The sequence below is a fragment of the Corapipo altera genome, unplaced genomic scaffold (assembly GCF_003945725.1).
Source record: "Corapipo altera isolate COAL_440 unplaced genomic scaffold, ASM394572v1 61045, whole genome shotgun sequence".
Lineage (NCBI taxonomy): Eukaryota > Metazoa > Chordata > Aves > Passeriformes > Pipridae > Corapipo > Corapipo altera.
This window is the reverse complement of record NW_020884975.1, coordinates 977431-996748: the sequence shown is the minus strand read 5'-3', so window position 1 is coordinate 996748 and position 19318 is coordinate 977431. Positions and strand designations below refer to the sequence as shown.

General features: G+C 56.1%; 1 protein-coding gene across 2 annotated transcripts in view; it reads right to left on the bottom strand.

Annotated features, from left to right (window-relative positions):
- IL11RA (interleukin 11 receptor subunit alpha) overlaps nucleotides 1-16340 on the bottom strand; it is a 23472-nt gene extending 7132 nt beyond the window's left edge. Inside the window, exon 1 of one of the 2 annotated variants that reach the window (XM_027665429.1) lies at nucleotides 16242-16340. The gene's annotated coding sequence lies outside the window, so the exon portion shown is untranslated. Of the gene's footprint in view, nucleotides 1-5902; nucleotides 5912-16241 lie in introns of those variants that run through there. The other variant, XM_027665431.1, reaches the window with a different exon arrangement.
- Between the last annotated feature and the right edge of the window lie 2978 nt (nucleotides 16341-19318).

The window sequence follows — 19318 nt, the reverse complement described above, 5'->3', positions numbered from 1 at the left end:
GAGTGTATTTTGTCTTAAAAGCAGTGACCAAAAATAACTCCATACACCACGTGGGCCAGAGTGAAGAGATGGTTCTGTGGGGGGGGGGGGGGGGAAGGAGGATGTCAGGGAGAAGGGAGAGTGGGTTAGTATAGAGAGAGAAAAATAGTTTTAAAATAAAATAATTTCTTCTCCCAACCACTCTGTTTTTTCAAACGCTGCAGAGGGTGAAGACAGAGCTGCTACACCCTTCGCTCACCCTCACCATGTTGCTCTGTGGCAGGAGACCACGCTCTGGGCACTGGCTCACTGCTGACACGAGGTTGCCTGGTCTTAGGGACGCTGATTGGTTCAAGGCCAGTCTGGAAAAATGACCCTGCAGCCGCAACACTAAAAGGCCTCTTTCCCTGTATGGACAAGGGGAGAGCTTGGGGGAATGTCACAATTTGCAGCCAGACACTGCTAATGTCCCCAGGGAACGGTGTAAGAAGCCCTGCCTGGCCTGGCCTGGCCTGTCTGGGGCTGGTAACACCAGAGGACCCAGAGGCACCTCAGAGCCTCACTTGGTGGCAGAGGACATCCCTGCAGACCTTGCCCCCATCTGCATCCCAACACATCCCCATAATGACCCCAGTGGTTAAGTCTAGTTAGAGACCACTAACCTAGACCCTAAACTCAGTGATCTAAGTCTAATCCTAACCCTAACTCTAACACCACTCATCCTGAGGCCCACTCTGCATCCTCCACCCTTCAACACCCTTTATCCCAGGGCCCCGGCCAAGCAGTCCCCATCCTCACCCCACCACCCCATGCCTTGCCTCACAGGGCCACCCTTCCCAGCACAGTGTGGGGGAGGACAGCTCCAAGCCCCTCCAATCACACATTGTCTTAGTAAATGACTTTCATGAGCATTGTCAAAAACCTATCTCCAACTGAGCACCACTGCAGAGAGAAGAAGGAGAAGGGCAAGCCCTTCCTCCCCTGCCCGAAGGCCACAAACAAAAGTAGAAGGAGTCAGAGAGCCAGGGAAGACCTGGAGCCCTCATCCCTGGGTGCAGTGGCATGGCAGGGGGCCTGGTGCTGCAAGACAGCCCGCCCAGGAAGGATTCCCTTATTTTCGGCCACCGAACACCCTGGCCAAGGGAAAAACAAGCATGCAGATGAACACATGGGTGTGCATGGCCAGGCCACCTTCCTTCATGGCTCTGCACCCCCACAAATGGGCACACAGGCAGAGAAAACATCCCTTCATGCTTGAACCAGCGATGACACATTCTGGGGACGCAGAGTCCCAGCGCAGTGGTCCTGGAGCCGAGCCGGGACAGAGGGAACAATCAGAGCTTTTCTTCCTGCCTGCATGCTAATCCTGGCCCAAGAGACATCTGTTGCCTGCCCTGGGCTGTGTGATTTCCCAGTGCCATGGCCAGGGCAGAGGGACCCAACTCACCCTGGGGGAGTGGTTTGGTCCTGGCAGGAAGGGCAGTGGTGCCAGACCCTGCTCCGTTAGCATGGAATGCTCTTGTCACTGGCATGGCCAGGGTGGCCAGGCTGCCTGTGGTACCCATGAGGGTGAGCCAAACACACAAGGTGCCATGCTCCACCCCGCACCAACCCTGCTCTTCCACTGGGCACCATTTGAGCTCATCCAAAATTTTTGGGGAGTAGTGGGGAGAAATCCTGCCATAGGTCCCTTCCTGCATCCGAAATTAAATGCTGTGAGCCAAAACTTCCCCCAAAATCACGGCTATGTGCACCAGCACTGATGTCCATGTGGGGTGGGGCAATCCCCTCGGTACAGCTGCTCTGTGCTGTGCCCTGTCATGGCCTGGCAAAGCCCGGCACAGATTCCTGGGGGAAGCCAACTTTCCATTGCGCTCAGTGCTTTAAAAGACAGTGGGTTTTGGTTTTTTAGGGTTTTTTGTTTTGCTTCATTTGAAGTCACTCTTCAAAGAGAATGGGCCGCACACAGAGCCAGGATGGTGGGGATGGGGACAGAAACAGATGACACTGTGCCTCAGGGCTGCAGATGGCAATGGGGACATGTGAGATGCTCCCCACTGAGTACAGAAAACTGAGATGCCTCCTAACCTCTCCTCAGGGTGGTCAAAGGCAGTATTACTGTAACAGAGATATGGCAAATGACCCAAGAGCACTTGGCAGCTCTGCCTGCCGTGTGCCAGGCCCTGACAGAGTCACCCACCTGCAAAAAGCCACTCTGCAATGGGCAAAGACCCAAAGCTGGTTCTAATGCCCCAGAGATGGCATCACTCTGTACTCCTGCTCCTAAGCTGGGGGTGCTTCCCCAGCCCTGCACTCCAAACCCTCTTTTCTGCCAGGGCCTGCTGTAGGAAACATGTCCTATGTTGGAATGCCATCCTACAGGTGGCATTTCAAAGCAGCGGGAATTCCCCTCTCCCAGTTTTCCTGTGGGGCTGGGAGCAGTGCCTCACTAATCCCTCTCCTCCTGGAAGCCCTGCAGAAGCATCATGTCCCACTGTGAGGACCCATGTCATGGTCTGAGTACCTCCCTGCACCCACTGATCCGCCCAGAGACCTGCAAGCACTCCACCCCTGCATCCTTGGTGATTTTCATCATCATTGCAGGAACATGCACCTTTGGGGTGTGGGGAGCAACAACCCCCTGCAACAACCACTGGCACCCTCCCAGCCACTGGCTGCATGGAGAAAGCCCAGCAGGGTGCTGGGAGGGAGGGAAGCATGTTCCCCATCACCTCTAGCGCCACTGGGGCCACGCACAATCACACTTCAGGCAATACCTTGCCCACCTTGGGTGATACTCTGTGCGCTATCCCCAGCCCTTCCAGTGCCCTGGGGAGCTCAAAAAGGTCTGTCTTCTTCTGTGCCACTTTGGTGGGGTGCATGGACCCCCATACCAGCTGTGGGTACCAAGCCATGCTGGGCTGGGCCAGCACACACACATGCACAGCTGCAGCCAGTGCAACCCTAGCACAGTGGAATTACCCCAGTTAAACCAGTAAAACCAGTTGGAGTCTTTCCTTGGGAGGACACTGCAGTTCAATAAGCCCTGTGCACAGGGGCTGAATGTGGGACTAAACCCAGTAAAGTCCCAGTGTGAGATTTAACTCAGGGCAGCCCAAACATGAGATTATACCCCATGCAATCCAGGAGCAAAATTAAATTCCACTAAGCCACACTCAGGAGAGGAATTAATTCCAGTGCAGTCCAAACTTGGGGTTAAATCCGGTGCAGTCCAAATACATGGTTAAACCCAGCGCAGCCCAGGAGCAGGGTTAAACCCAGCTCAGCCAAAATGTGAGGTTAGACCCAGCACAGCTGAAATGTGGAGTTAAACTCAGTGCAGTTCAGGAGCGGGGTTAACCCCAGCTCAGCTCAAACACAGGGTTAACCTCAGCATAGCCCAATCATGGGGTTACACAGTTCAAATGTGGGGCTAAACCAAATGCAACCCAAGAGTGGGGTTAACTCCAGCTCAGTCCAAACTCAGGGATAACCCCAGCACTGCCCATGGAACCAGTTATGTCCACAGTCAGGTAAAATGCAAGTCTCCATCCAGATCAACCCCCTCCAATACCCTCTGATGATGCCCAGTTGACCACAGCCCCACTGGTGTCCAAAGCCAAGCCCAGACCACCCCAGTAACCCAAGGGTCACCTCTCTCCTCTGTGGAGCCAGCAGCTGCTATCGGTTCCTGGGGCCGGGGGGCCACCACACACCTCAGCATGCCAGCAGCATCGTGGAGGTCAGGCTCTGCTCCTACCCCAGCCGGGAAACTCCCACCCCAACGCCCTGATTTCCGCCCTCCTCTGCTCCATCCTGCGGGAAAAGGTCTCTGGCTCCCGGTTGTAACCGGAGGCATTGGCAAAGGCCAAAACAGCGAGGGCTCTGTTAGCAGCCAGCAGCCCCAACACCGTGCCAGCTGGCAGTGCTGCATTCCGAGGGGGGAGAGAAGGGGCGCCCCCCTCTCCAACCCCATCCCCACATTCTCCTCTCCAAAGCCACGTGCCAGAGAAATTCCTAAAAATAATTTCTCAGCTGTAAAGAAACCTACCAGTGCTGTAGCTGTAGCATTGATGAGTTTCTTTACAGCTTGGAGATTATTTTTAGGGTGGAGGCATGAAAGTTGGTGGGGAGAGTGTGCTGCATCCCCGCTGTCCTTGGCACATGGTTGCAGGACAGGGCTGGGCACAGTGCCGGATCTGGGGACACGGGTGGGACCTGCCAGCAGAGAGCCGGGCCACCCTGTGATTAGAACAGGGTGGGAAAGGCTTTTCCTGTCCCAGGAACATTTTAGGATTTGGGATATTTTTCTGCTCCTGGGCTCAGCCCAGGCTGGCAGAGAATTCAGTGAACTCGCAGCTTCCAGCAGGACAAAGCAGCCAGGTACCACCCTGCAAACCAGCATGTTGCCCCCCCAGTATCATCTGCATCCCCCAGAACGAAGTTCCCCCCTAAGCTGGCCCTAGAGCTGATACAAGAGCATACACATGCATAAATGCAGGGGACAGACATGTCTGTACATACATGTGAATGCCCAGGCACATCCAGCTTCTTCCGATGCTCCTGATGAACTGCAGCCTGGAGCTGGGAACCTTGATCTGGAGAGGGGCCCCACAGCATCCCCATGCCTGGTGCTCCCCCATCCCTCCCCCTGCTCCAAAGCTGGCCAGAGCCCAGAAGCCATCGGGCTCAGCTCCATCCCTGAGGCATGAAGGCGCACGGGTCAGCCAAAATGCTGCAGGGCCAAAATAAACAGCTCACCTTACACAAATGCTCCCCCAGCTAGCAATTTGCTGTCACTCCTTTTGCAAAACAAAATCCCTTTTGGGCTGGAGATGGATTTCAGGAGTCATTAAGGACCACCTGGGCAGCCAAATAAAGCCACCACCAAAGGGTGGCCTGTTAACCTGTTGTACACCACTATGGGTAGGGGGAAGGGATGGAAGTTGCAGACCCCTGACAATGTGTGATTGGGGATGCCGGTGCCAGTTTCTGGCACCTAGTGGGACAGCCATGGTCTATCTTCTCCAACCTTGGAGTCAACCCTACCGGCTTTCATAGAATCACTGAATAATTAAAGTTGTAAAAGACACTTCAGATCACCAAGTTTGAGCAGAGGCAGCTCAAGGGAGGCATATGGCAGGGACAGATGCTGGAGAAACACCCCACTGAGGCAGCACCCATGCCCCAAACCTCTTGCAAGTTAATCAGATAGCAGCCCTCAAGCCAAAAGGAGAGGTGGAAAAGCAGTAAAAAGTGGGGAAAAGCTGGGGGCTGCAGCACAGAGTCAGGGGATGGGGCTGAGCCCTGCCTGAGTTGAGAAGGTTGGAAAAACACTGTCCAGTTCGTTTTCTGCTAGGGGAAAAAAACCCAGCCAAGTTCTCCTGAAAGATTAAGTGTGATCGTATCCGAGTGGGGGAAAGCAGGGCAATCCAGTGAGTGTGCTGACACATCTTCTTCCCCAGTGCTGGAGAGCCGCCTTGGCCCAACTCAGGGCCAGTTCTGTTTACATGATCCTATTGTCTTTTTTTCTCCTTTGGATTCCCCCCCTTCCAATGTTATAGTTCAGAGTAAACAAAAGCAAGCAGCCTCTCACTCCAAACATTTCAGCCATCCCAAACTTTCTCTGGAGGGGGGCTGCCCATGGAATTTTCCTCATCCAAAAGAATTTCGAAATGTTCCCGTTGCAGCCTGCTCTGACTGGAGGCCAAGATAGCTCCAAAATCCTTCACGAAATGCTCGAGCTGCCCTCTGCACAGCCCCAGCTTCGGTTATGCCCCAAAGCCCAGCCATGCACAGAGAAATCCTCTGGCCTGGCACACTTGCCCGAGAGGGAAAGAAGCATATCCCAGCCTGTACAACCCCCCCAGCCCAGCCCATTGCCTGAAGGGAAACAGCAGGTCCTGGTGAGGCTGGTTCCTACCTTTTGGATTTTAAGCTTCCACTTCAGTTCTTATTGCCCCAAGTCAGCGATGCTGATGCAAAGTGCTTGTGTGCACTGGGATGGCAATCCACCCAAACCCCCATAGTATTTCCCTCAGCAGGCAGCATCTCCATAGCACCAGTCAGAGGGATGAGGGTGAAGGGAGTGCCAGAGTTCCTCCTTGGAGCAGTCAGTGGCACCTTGAGCACCAGGAGGGCAGTTTGCAGTGGTGATGCCTGCTCAGTGCTGCCGGCTCACTGCATGGGCAGGCAGAGAAGGAGGGGATGATGTGCTAAATACATCCCTGAGGATGGAGTAGGGGACAGCACTGTGCCTTGCACATCCCTAGGAGATGGCACATGGAAGGGGGACAAAATGTACCCTAGGATGAGCCAAGTGCTGGGTGCCACCCAAGGATGCTGATCCTCCCTGGCCCTCATCACACTGTCAGGGCAGGCACCCCAGTGCCAGAAGAGGTGGGACCCCAACGTTGTCAAGCAGAGACTCCCAAGAGCTCTCTTGGCTCTGGCTAAGCACTGATGTGGTGTGAAACCCATGAGACCCTGGCATGGGGGTGCCAGCACTGCACAGCAGACTGGTAAGGGGAGCACTGGAGGTAGACCCTGAAACAACTTCAGGGAGAAGAGCCCAGCTGAGTAGACCCATAAAAAAAGTCAGCAGTTGCGGGAAGAAGCACCCAAAGCTCAGTCCAGCGTGGATTTGGCTGTCAATGCAAGCCATTGTAGTGGCCTGGCATGCTGATGTCCCTTGCTTGCTTTCCCAAACAGTCTCTGGATGAGTTTCACTGGGTAGGTGGTCCTGCAGCCCAAAACACACCCCAACATGCTGAGGAGCCCCCACCTCCTCCCTCCACAGGCACATGCACATTTGGGGGGCTGCAACCCCTTGATATACATGCGGTCACCCCAGGAAGGCAAAACATTGCTGGTACCCGCTGCATCTCCCACCCACAGCATCACACCCCGGTGGGCACAGAGCCCTGTGCCACCACAGCAGCACTGGCAGGGGGGAGATACCTCAGCTCCACGCCGGGCTGGAATCTTGCTGTGGGATGGGGCTCTGCTGGGTGCCTCCAATGCCTCTGCACCATCTCCCTGCGCCGCCTCGCTGGGCTCTCCTCCTCCGCGGAGGTTGCTCAGTGGTTTGGCGTGGGAGCAGTCCTACCCCCCGACCCCCGGCAGCCCCCTCCCCTATAAAGGGGCCAGGCAGCGGCTGTGCAGGGAGCAGAGCCCCCGACACAGCAGATGGGGTCTGTAAAGTGAGGCTCCCCCAGGTGTGTTTGCCTTGGCTGGGGCTCAAGCCTGTCCAATTAGAGCTATAGAAAACATATCTTACAAAAAAACGAGGGGGGGAAATAATCCTCTCCCCTGAGCTGGGGCCCAGGGTTTGGCCGGGGTTTCTCGGCAGGCCAAGCACAGGCAATGCAGGCTCTGCTGGCAGCAGCCCTGGGAGGGAGGGATGTTTGTGGATATTAAAATGCAGTCGTAAAGTAGAATAAAAGGGCAGCCTTGTTTCGGAACGAGTCTCCGAGGCTTTCCCCTCTCCCGTCATGCTCGGCACCTGGCCGGCAGCATGAGCAGCTCCCCCTTCCCGCAGCCTCTCAGCCACCTTACCTCGTCCAAGGACTAAGCTGCTGTCAGAGAGACCCCAGTCCTCAGGAGTGAAACTCATCATCTTCAGGAGGGAGCAGATTTGGGAGGCCACCCCTTTACAGCTACCCATAGTGGGTCAAAATTACAACTACAGTTTTGTAAAACCCACCCCTGCACACCCCTTCCTCAACAGCTCCCTGCATTCCCCTGTTCACTGCCCTGCCTGCATGGAGCCAAGGCTGCCAAGTCCTGTTTGGCGGCAGCCACATGGCAGCGCCACCAGTATTCCACTGTTTGGCCTCTCCCTGCATCTCTGATGAAAGTAGGACAAGCTGGACAGTGTTTTGGTTAAGGCTCAAAATTAGCCCTGGGCAACCAACACCTCTGTTTCCCCACTGAGTAAGGGGACATGGCAGGATTCCATGGGGCTCCCCCCATCTCTAGGGACCCAAAAACCTCTGCAGAAGCCCTCTTCTTGGGACATCTCCACAAATCCATCCATGAAGCAGGATGGTGCCTCTCCACAGCATTGCCTCTGCCTCCATGCTGCCATGTCCAGCTGTGAAAAGTCAAACCAGGAGGGTGGGAAATAGCCACAGGCATCAGCCCGGCAAAGATCGCCCCATCCTGGCCCACCTGCTTGGTTGCAGATGCCCAGTGCACATCTGGCTTCACCACAGCCTTCTGCCCCCCTCCCCAGCTCAGCAAGGAGGGGACAGTGGGCTGGGAGCCCAGAAATCCCCCTCATCAATCCCTGCCCCCATCCCTACCCCTTTCCCCTGACAGCATTCCAAAAGTGCAGGCTCTCCAATTCCCAAACCCTTGTCTCATGGGGACCACAGCCACATCCCACCCCCAGCCACGGCCCAAATGACTAACACCCCGGCAGGAGAACCGGGTGCCGTCGGGGCGAGCAGGGCCTGTCCCTTGGCCGTGCTCCCTCCCCGCAGTGGTGAAATCACGTCTGGAGAAAGCCCGGGGAGTGAGACAACGGGCCCCCCCGCTGCTTCCAAGCGAGGATGCTCATCACTCCATGCCTGCTGGCCGGCAACCCCCGCTCTGCAAACCCCACGTCCTAATGGAGGGGGGTGCTCCAGGCACGCAGACTGCAACAGAACCCCCTATCTCATCTCCTCCTCCTCACGCCAGATCCCATAGCAACACCCCAGCCGTGGAAATGGCTGCGGGATGCGCAAACGCAGCAGCAAGCCCCAGGTGCTCATGAAAGTGCTCCCGGGGAGCGGGCAGGAACCTTTAATCTCACTTTAGCCCCTGTAAACCTGCCAAGAGGCTGGGGGGAGATTGGGGGTGGAAGGAGAACCCCCTCTGCTGGCATTCTCCATGTCAGAGCAGACTGACTCATGGAAGGAGCTGGTGGCTTGGACTGGCTGGAAAGAGCCCTGGGCAGCACCAGAGGGGACGGTGAGGGACGGGCCACCAGCGCTCGCCTTCGACCTGGCACGCGGCACTCGCCGGCTACGACGGGGGTGACTAATGCGGCTCTTTAAACGCCTCCGCCGGCACGGGAGCGTGGCTCCGGGTTAGGGTTTAATTATCTGCCTTCCTCCGCAGCCCGTGCTCTCCTCTCGCTGAACCGCCACGGGGACCCCGGGAATGTTGTCCATCCCCCCTCGGCCGGGGCTGCTGGCACAGAGTGAGCAGGGCTGCGGCGGGGAGCTGGCTGGGAGCACGCCGAGGCTGCAGCTGGGGGCTATAAAAAGCACGGCTGTGGTATGCAGCGAGGCACTGAGAGGGGAATAAAATAAAATCAGGTGGTGGATGAGTCGGACGCTTGCTTCTGCACCAGGTCTAGCCCCACTGCTGCTTCCCATAGTCCCTTCCCTGTTCCCTGCTCGGCTGATAGCCCGATGAGGCTGGGGCAAAGAGGAGAGCTGGGATTTGGCAAAGGGTGAAGGATGCAGGTATGGCAGTTGAGGGTGGGTTGGCAGGTGATGGAGGGGATCAAGGCTGGGGGAACAATCGCTGGCTCTGGTACACTGGTCCTGCCCCGGATGGAAGCATCGCAGCCACCTCTTGCCCAGCCCAGAGACGCCAGATCCGGGCACTCAGTCTTCTGGCAGCTTATACCGGAGGATTAACCGTGTGCTGACTTATGGCCAGAGGTGCCTTTGCCAGGAGGAAGATGACACACCGACAGTGACAGTGGGCACCCCACCATTCCCCAGCACCCCCCGCACCCAGATCCTGGTAAAGACCTCACCCAGAGGGGACAGTGATGCCACAAGTTACAGACAGACAAGGTTCCCCTCAGGCCGGTGGGAGCTCCCCACTCAGGGATGTGCCATGTTTGTACAAGTCTGAGCGGGGGAAGGTCAGATTAATTTTAAACCTGAATAAACAAGGAGAGAAGGCAGTGCCAGAGCTCGCCCTTCCCAGTGGGGATGCCCAACAGCAGAGCACAGCACCCGCAGCACAGCTCTGCCCTGTCCAGGGGTTCACATCCCCCTAGGAGAGCCAGAACAGACCCACACCCAGAGGCCTCCCTTTTCCACAGGGAGCTCCCAGCTGAGTCAGTGCTGGCAATGAGGAGAACGGCTTCTGCTTGCCTTTGCAAGATTCCTCTGGTCTCCATGGGGAAGCACCTATCCTGGGACCCCCGTCCCACTGGGAACAGCACCAGGGCTTGCCTGTCCCCTGGCCTCAGTGCACAATGCGGTCTTGGGAATGAACCAGGAGGAGAAAAAAAAAAAAAAACCAGCAAAATTGTTTGTAGGTCAAGAGGAAAATGGAAAAAAAAAAGTTTGTGTTTTTCATGCCAAAAGGAAAATGAAAACCAAAACATTTTGTTCTAAATGATAGGCCTTGTTTAGTTTTCAGTGGTTTTACTTTTTTAAACTGGTTTGAGTTAAATTGAGCTAAATTTGTCTTCCAAACATTACCTTGGGGTGGGGAATAAAAGAAATTTAAAAAAAAAAAAAAGAATAAATCAAAACATCTCGTTTGGAAAATGTCAAGAGTGAAACACCACGGCTTTTCCAGCCTGGGAGAGCCGCAGCCGGGCACTGAACCCAGCCTCGGCTCACAACTTGGGCTCCCTGAAGCAACTTTTTTTCCCGGAAAATAAGGCAACTGCTGTGCCTATTGACTGTTGGAATGGCTCATGCCCTGGTGTCCGGCTCCCATCAGGGATATCCCCTCCGCCCATGCCAGTCCCCAGGACCTGCGGGAACATGGAAAGACCCTGCTACAATCAGAAGCCATGTGCGTGAGCCGAATCTGAGCTGAGCTGCTCTCCAAAACTCCTCTTTAAATGTCTGTTCTATTAGGTCAGCATTCCTGCGTTGCCCAGGGAAGGTGGTTACGGCCGGCAGCCCGGCACACAGGCTCCTCGGTGCTGGCTGCTGGCTCCCCGTCAGCAAGCAGCCTGCCCACGCTATTAAATTACTGAGAAAAATGGATCGTTTCACCAAAAATTAGGTGCAGGAACCTCTCACGCGGTGGCAAGGCAAGCTGGTAATTGGAAAGTCATAGAGCTGGCCGCAAATGCTGCCTCTGGCTCTGCTCCACCCTCCTCTGGTTGTGGTGAGGGATGGCGGGGAGGTGTTTGCTGCTGTCCCTGAAATGCCGCTGCTGATGGAGATGCAGTGGCCACGTTGTCGGCAGCACTGTGAGGTCCCCTGCATACCCCAGGAGGGTTAAATGCTACTGCAGGATGCCTCTGCTCTTGGTAGATGGAGAAAATAAGTGAAAAAAAGCTCTCATGGACCTTTCCAGGCACTAGAGGAAGAAAATTCTCCATGCACGGCTGGTCCTGCTCACCAGTACGCACCCTCACCCTTCCAGGAGCATGTCTCATGGGGACGTTGCCTGGGGATCCAGCAGGACACTCCGCCCCAGCCCCAACTAATTCCTCCAACTGTGCCCCAGGGGTGAAAACCAAGATGACCTTCCCCACAGACCATGCCTATCTTAAGCTTTTCATCCATCCAAGGGCTCTCATCCTTCTTGCTGCATGCAGCCCCTGCCCTAGTGCTGCAAGGAGAGGGATCACAGGAGCGAGGGAACTGGAGGCACTCAGCTGTTTTTTTGGATGCTGAGGTGCCAGGGCCTCAGGCACAGTCACAGCGGGAGAAGGAACATGGAGCCAGGCACAGGACCAGGGAGGCCAGGGAAAAGGCATGCTTCCCCTGGCACAACCAGCCATGAAGCTACAAAACTCAAAGCCAGGATGGGGTGGAGCAGCCTCAAGGGAGCTACAAAACAGCCCCCAGGAGCCTTGCAGGAGCTAAAAAAATCAAAAGCAGCCAAAGCTCTGAAGAACCCGCTGGGGTTGCGTGTTGGCCCTTGCAAGACGAGGATGGAGCAATAGCTGGTCGGGTCCACCAGCTCCTCCTGAGCCTTGAGGCCTCAGGCAAAACTCATGGAAAGCAAAGACTCCTGCAGATCTCCCCAGCAGCTGGGGGCTGGCCCTGTCCCTGCAAGGAAATCTGGGGAGATGCCAGCTGGCCTGGGCACCCTGCGTGACAGCAGCTTTCGCAAAACCAAGCTGGGCCACTGCAGCCTGGCCATCCCTGGAGACCTTTGCAGGGCTGTTCAGCACAGCTGCTGGAGCTCTGTCGCAACACCGGCACGGCACCGGGTTGGACCATGATGGAGACCCGGCATGACAGCACCGTCTGGTTTTCCCTATCTACTTCTGCAGGAAGGCAAGGGCTGAACTGTGCCTTTCACGATGTTATTGAATTCAAAAGGCACTGATGCCTGTGTTGACTTTCATCAAAGAGGGGCTTGTGAGGTCCTGGCTCCAGCTCCGACTATCGGTCTGGCCAAGATGAAAGCTTTCTGTCCCAAAGGAAGGGGATGGTGAAAGCACAGGAAGGCAAAGGAAACAGCTGGACGGGTATAGCCACGCTAGCCTAGGGGGACGTGCTCCAGGGATGCTGTGCCAGACCCACTGCCTCCCACGTGCTCTTCTGTGGGGACATCCACACCCCTTAGGCCACCAGCAGGATGGCAGGAAGCTGCCCCAAGCCCTGTCTAGGGCTCTCCAAGGTGGAACGAGACTTAACCACAGCTGAGCACAACACCCACCAAAATCAGTGGGTCAGAAGACTCTCTCCCAGCTGCTGCAGAGATGATGGTCTCCCGAAGCTAGAGGCTTCTCCCATCCCTTCTTCCCTCAGTGCATCTTCAGTACTGGCTTCTCAACAATGCTTGGCACTGCTTGATTTCTCTTTAGGAGATACAGTAAACAAGAAGGTGCCCAAATGACCTTCTTTCCACCATCAGGATTTCATCAGATGAAGGAGCCCTAAACGTCTCCACCTCTCCCTATATGGCAATCTCTGCGGGTCTGAAACAGTTTTCATTAGGCAGCTTCTATTTCAACCGTCTCCATATTGAGAGGGAGGGACCAGAGCCAAGCAGCTAATTTCCAAAATGCTTTCAGCATCCTCCACTCCTGGTCGATGCACAGTCTCACCTGCATGCAGGCCATCGCCACCTGCACAAGCCAGCCTGAAAATGTCAGGTCTCCTGAGGTCACTCCAGCCTGCTTGTCCTCTCCAAAAGCACCTTTAGGAAACATGTACAAGCAGGGTACTGGTGGATGTCACTGTCCCCTTGCTAGACACTTCCAAAATTCCTCGTAAGCTTTTCCAGAAAAGATCAATCCCCGCTGGAGTGAGTCCAAGCTCTCTGATCAGATGTGACCAGTGTGACCACAGTGCGCACACAGTCCTGGTAGGATGGAAGCAAATCAGGTCTTCACAGATTTCTTATTCCTCTTCCCATGGATCTCTCCCACCTCAAACACCCCAAAACACCAGAGGAGGAGATATTTGTCAGGGGCTTTTTCCATGTCCCAGACTTGTACCAGACTTTTTCCATGTCCCAGACTTGCATCTTGCAGCCCAGCTGCCCACCTGTACTGGAGAGCTTAGCAGATGCTCCAGGGGCTGCAGGTGCTGTGACCTTTTGAAAGAGTCCAAAGTTCACCTCATTCTGCTCCCATGCCAAGGTGACTCAGAGACCTGGGAAGCAGCCAGACTTGAGAGATAATTCCCATTAACACGCTGATCCCTGACACTGCAAACCTGCTTCTAATCTTCAGAGGAATTTTCCATTTTTCCATGGAAATAGTCCATGGGAGTCTGGCTGTTGGGGAAGACTCAACTACAATGCATCTGTGCCCTTCCCCACCTTCACAGCCTGGATGGTAGGAGAAAACCATCACCAGGAGGTGCACGGAGATTTTTGCTGGTAGGAACTTGGGTCATAAGGTCACAACACACCCAGTCAGAGAGATTTGGTGATTTTCATACCTGTGATGCTGTTGTAACCACAGGAACACTTAGAAAAAAATAAAACTCTCTAAACATTCCAGCAAGTCACCTCAGACATCCCAGGGCTAACTCCTGATGCTGGCATTGTATCAGCATTTCAAATGCTGGTGAAGCCCCAGTGTATTGCCCATAGGGAAGAGCTCCCATGCCACCCAAGCTCTGTCCTTGGCTATATTTTGGGCAGGGGCAGAGCCACCCTTTCCCATGCCTGAACAAGAAGAGGGGAAAAAAGGCTGTGAGAGATGCTGAAAATTTCCAAAGGGAGAAGAGCAGAAACACAAGCCAGCACCTGCCCCCTCCTGCGGGCAGCATCTCATGAGGGGTTTTCCTCCAGAGCCAAACCCGCGGGAGAAGAGGAGGCAAGAATCCTTTGGCTTGTTTAACCTAACAAGGAAGCTATAAATACAGCAGGGTAAACACTGGAGAGGGAGAAGAGGTCTTGAACTAAAAGCACAATGTTGGCACAAACCCACAGGGGAATAAGCTCTCCAGGAACGCATTCGGCAGGAAACCGGAGGGAGGTTGAGGCCTGTGTGAGCAGGAAGAGTCTGAAGTTGCCTTTGAATAAGAGCAGAGTAGAAAGAGAGGGTTTGAACTGAGTGCTCATCTAGTTCATGGCAGGTGAGGATGCCATGCATTGTCACCCTCTGTGGGGGTTTCCCAACTCAGGATAGATCAGGTGAGGCATGTGAGAAGGGCAGGATAGCTCCATGCGTAGGATGTGGGCTGCCTGGGTGCCCATCCAGCATGACAGCATCTGCATGATGAACCCAGCAGCTGCAAAGGGGAACTGCTGCTGCTGCCACATGAAAACGGTGGGGAGACTTGTTGCGCCGTGAGTCATTCATTCATCGTTCACAAACAGGGCCTGCACTTGGCCAAGCATCCTCCTCCCCCCACTGCTGGGACAGGGAAAAAGTGGCTTATTAGATATAATCAAGTCAAGTTTTCCCCTCCCTGAGAAGTTCCTCTTCCTGGAGTAGGAAGGGCAAAATCAGAGCTGCTTTTCTCCCACGTTCCCGCAAGCAGCCTCTGCCTTTAGCTGCACCCTCCAGGGAGCCCTCCCTATCACCCACTGTTGGTGACACCCAGCATTAGACCCTGTCTCCCACCCCCAGTCCCACTTTGGCTGCCAAGTTCAGCTCACAGCTCTCTGGAGAGGACATATTGTCCTTTTCACTTCCCCAGAACAGAGCCCGGTTGGTGGAGCAGATAGTGCATAGGTGCTGAGGGAACATTGTAGCCATGTCTCATTTTTGTCCCTGCCACGGGAGGACCTCCACCAGCTCACAGCTCCCTCTGAAACTCCTCTGCCCTGTGCCAGGCTGGGATGCTGTGTGCTCCATGCAGCTCCACGTGTAACCTTGCTGTGACCTGCCCTCCTATAAACAGCGAGAGTGCAAACACCCCACCTCCTTCAGCAAACGAGACAGCCAGACGTGGAGTGGCCACCTCCTGGCACCCAAGGCGCTCAGCCAGCCCTGGACATCCCAGCTCTGTCTGTGTCACCAGTGCCAGTCAATCCAACGCCATTTTGGGCACAGCAACACATCTACAAGTTGCCATAGCTCTGGGTTCCTCCCCATCCACGGGGACCAGGCACAAGGTACCCAGATGCCCTGTCACAGTGGGGTCTCGGTTTGCTGAGAGCGACGTCTGAGCCGAGGATAGCCACTCTGACCCCTTTGACACCCTTCACCAGCCCAGAGGTAGAGCTTGGACAGGACCTGGTGGGTGACACAGCCAGCCTGTGAGGGGGGCAGTGGGCACAGCTCAGGGCTGGGCACTCGTGGAGGCTGGCAGAGGACAGAGAAGTTGGGATTGAGACAGCATCCTGGGGCAAGGAGGGACAAGGAAGGCAGAGAGCCCTGCCAGCGCCCGCGCATGGGAAAGCGCCTCTCTCAGCGCCTCTCCTAATTGGGAGCAGCTTTTCCCTACTTGGACCCCCCAGGAGAAGAGGGGGCCCTGCCAGAGGGGCGCTTTGCCTGGCATTCCAGCCTTTCTCCAGAAAACTCCCCTTAGAGTCAGCGGGGTTGCCTAAATTGCGAAGCGAGGGGGGGTGTCTGTGGAGGCTGGGGAAGGAGCTCAAAGACCCCACCCTGGGAACGCCGTCTACTCCCCGAGCATCTCCGGGCAAGGCGGAGGCGCGGAGGGCGGAGAAGGGGGAGCAGCACTGGGTACCCATAGGTAGACGGGAGGGACCGGGAGGGCAAATCCCTGCCAGCGACTTTTTGAGGGGACACGGACACAGACAGACAGGCACATTCCACACACACCCCTCCCTCTCCAACTTTCTCCGCCCGGGCAGCAAAACGGCCCCGGGGAGCCGCCTGCCCGCAGCCGTGCGCCCCTCACCGCGGCGTCGGGGCGGCGGCGACCCATTCCCCTCCCGGGGTGGGGACGGGGGCCACTGTTTCCTACCTTCCTGCGTGGAGCCGCGGCTATGTGTCCATGGCGCTAGACGGAGCGGGAGCGGGGCCGGGAGCGGGGCGCCCGCACCGGGCTGGCTGCGGCCGGTAGCGCAGGCGGTGCGAAGCCGGTGGGGCCGCCGCCGCCGCTCCATTGGAGCAGGGCTCTGCCAATCTGCCGCCGCCGCTCCGGGACGCTTCCTGCCTGTGAGCCGCCCCCCGGGACCGGGAGGGCTCTGAGCCCGCCGCCTGCCGCCTCCCCGGGGTGCGTGGTCCCCCGCGGGGCTCCCCGTCCCGCTCCGGCCGGGGAGCCGGGATGGGATCCCACCGCGGCACGCTGATGTGCGGTGCTCTGCGGTGCGCAGCTTGGGGGTCCCCGCGAGGTTCAGGAACCCCCTCTTCCTCCCGAGGGTGCACAGCCCTCCTCGATGCTCTCGGGGGGCAGCACCTCCCTCATTCACCAACCGTGCCTGCCCCCACCCAGTATCCCGGAGGAGCGGAGTCAGGCAGGTCCTGCCTGTGACTCAGTTTCCTTTGCCCCTGGGCGGGGCATTTCTTTGGGGTTTATTTCTGTGGTGGTTTGTTTGATGGGTAACATGCAGGGTGAAATTTGGCTGCAGGGTTTGTGTCCCTGAACTGAAGAAAAAGACTCGTTTCTCCTCACATCATATGATGCATATTTGTGTCCCTCTTGTGCAGGACCCGTCCACCACCTGACCTGCTTTCCCTTGGAAGTGGGTTTGCCATTTTATCATGGTGAAAATTTTCAGGAGGAAAAATACTTGTTGAAAGTCTGCAACAGGAGACCGGCTGATGAAGACCCATGGTGGCACTTTCCCCTTCCGTGGCACATGAGGCCAAGTCTGGTTAGGGGTTCCCCCAGGTGATGCCATCTGGGCTGGCCCTGCTGGGGCCCTAGGACATGCCCAGCGTTTCCTTCTCCACTGGGCATGGTGGCTGTGCAGAGATAATGGCCACATGTCCCACGTGTGTGCATGTCCCATACAGGTCTACTTCCCCTGCAACAATGGAAGGCTCTCTAGCCTGGCAGGAATGAACAGGGTCACAAATTCCCATTGCAACCCTACAGTAACAAACTGATCCTTGCCTGTGTCCTGGCACATCTCTGAAACCCACAGTAACAAACGACTGCCTGCTGCTGTCCTTTCATATCTCTGGAACCCCACAAAAACACACCCATGGGTTATCCCACCTCCTCTTATCCGTGTGGTAATAAACCGGCGTTTTCCTTTGTCCCAGCTCTCCCATCAAAATCCCATAACGGACTCTGGGAGAGGTGGGAGGCCATGTGGGGTGAGCATGCCCATGCCAGCAACTGCACCAGCTCTGGGCTGCATTGCAGGTGTTGTGCTCAGCTGTGGTTGAGGCTTGGTGCCCACAGCACCCGAGGAATAGCTCAGTGCAGCACATCTGCTCGTGGCCTGGGCTACTGCCTCGCCAGCCACATGTGGCCAGATCCATCCCGCCTGCACTACAAGAGCTGGGGCAGTGCCAGGACTGGGGATGTCCCTTTCTGAGTCAGCTCACGTGGCCTCTCAGGTGCTTTGTAGAAGGGGTCTGGTCCCACCAGCCTCCTCACATCTGCCCTCAGCTAGCAGCTCATGAGGATTTTGGGGTCTGGGGGAGAGGCTGGTCCCAAGCAGAGAGAGGTTTCCTCCATCTGGCTTCTCACTTTCCCCTTCCTGCCTCCTAACACTGCTCTGCACTCCACAGTCCATGTGAGCTGAGGGACGCTGAGCATCTTCCAGGATCAGCCAGCTCCTCGGGAAGGAGTGGAGTTGGGCGAGCTGCAAGCATGCATTTGGCCGTGGGTCCTCCCCCGGGAGCAGACCCTGAGCTTTTCTCAACACTTCGTGGTGCTCGCAGGGCGCCGGGAGCTGGGCTGCTTGGCGCCAGCGCTGGCAGGGAGCCACACGCTGCTTTCTCCACTGTTGCAGTGCTGGAGAGCTGAGCTGAGCCGAGGATCCGGGGAATCCCCCGGCTCCGCAGGGCTGGGGCCGCCTTTGGGGGTAGGAAATTAAGAGCAGAGCTCGATTTATAGGGGTCTCTGTGTTGGGAGTTAGAGCTGGCAGACACCCCAGTGGTGTGCTGGGAGGAGGGATGTACTGAGGATCTGGCGTGTATTGGGACTCTATCTCTGAGCAGAGCTAGAGAGCTGCAGCGCTGGGTGAAGAAGGAGGTTTGTCAGTGGTGTGGGGTCTGCTGGGTGAGCAGTGCACTCAGGGGAGCTACATGTACCCTGGAGTCCTTGGGGCAGGACTCCTCTGCATCTCCCTGATGAGGAAGCTCTGGCATTGCAGCCATTCCCCTGCGCCATCCTCAGGCTCAGTCAAGGATCTTGAGTTTTGCACACCTCGAGCTCCTCCTTTCTACCATGGCACAAGAACTTCCAAAAAGACACGTTCCAAGCTATCTGCAGCAGCATCCCATCCAGCAGTTGGTCCCCCTTTCAGCACCCCATAAGGGCCGAATCTGGGGACCCTAGGGTCTTTCTTCTCTCTCCCTCTTCTCTGAGTGAAGAAGCCAGAGAGGAAGCTGTCTGCTCTTGTCCAGACAGATCAAGACTTGGACATGCGAGCAGATGGCTGGGTATTTTATTGCACTACCACAAACCCATGCAGGACCAGATGAACTGGGGCCATATGAGCTGTGTGCTGCCCTCCCTCCCAGTCCACAGCTTTGCCTGACTACCTGCTGGTATGTGCTCAGAGATGTCCTGAACTCTACCAGGAAGAAGCAGGCACATCCATGAACTGGGCACCCATGTGCTAGATTGGGTGAAGAAACTGGGAGGTTTGGACTCATAGGCTTGAGAGCTGGAATTGGGCCAAGCTTGAAGCGAGATGTGTCATGCTGATGTGCAGGTGTCACATCATGAGGTTGTGCTGAGGAATGGGGACGCTGGTTCTCAGCCGTGCTGGATGAGTTAGCACTTGCTGTATTTCTACCTGGATAATGTGAGGGGAGCTGATGGATGGATGGTAGAGAACTGTGGGGCCTGGAGATGAGTGCATCTGCAATGTATGGTGTCCTTTCATGGTTTCTGGGCAGAGGGAATTGCCACAGGGT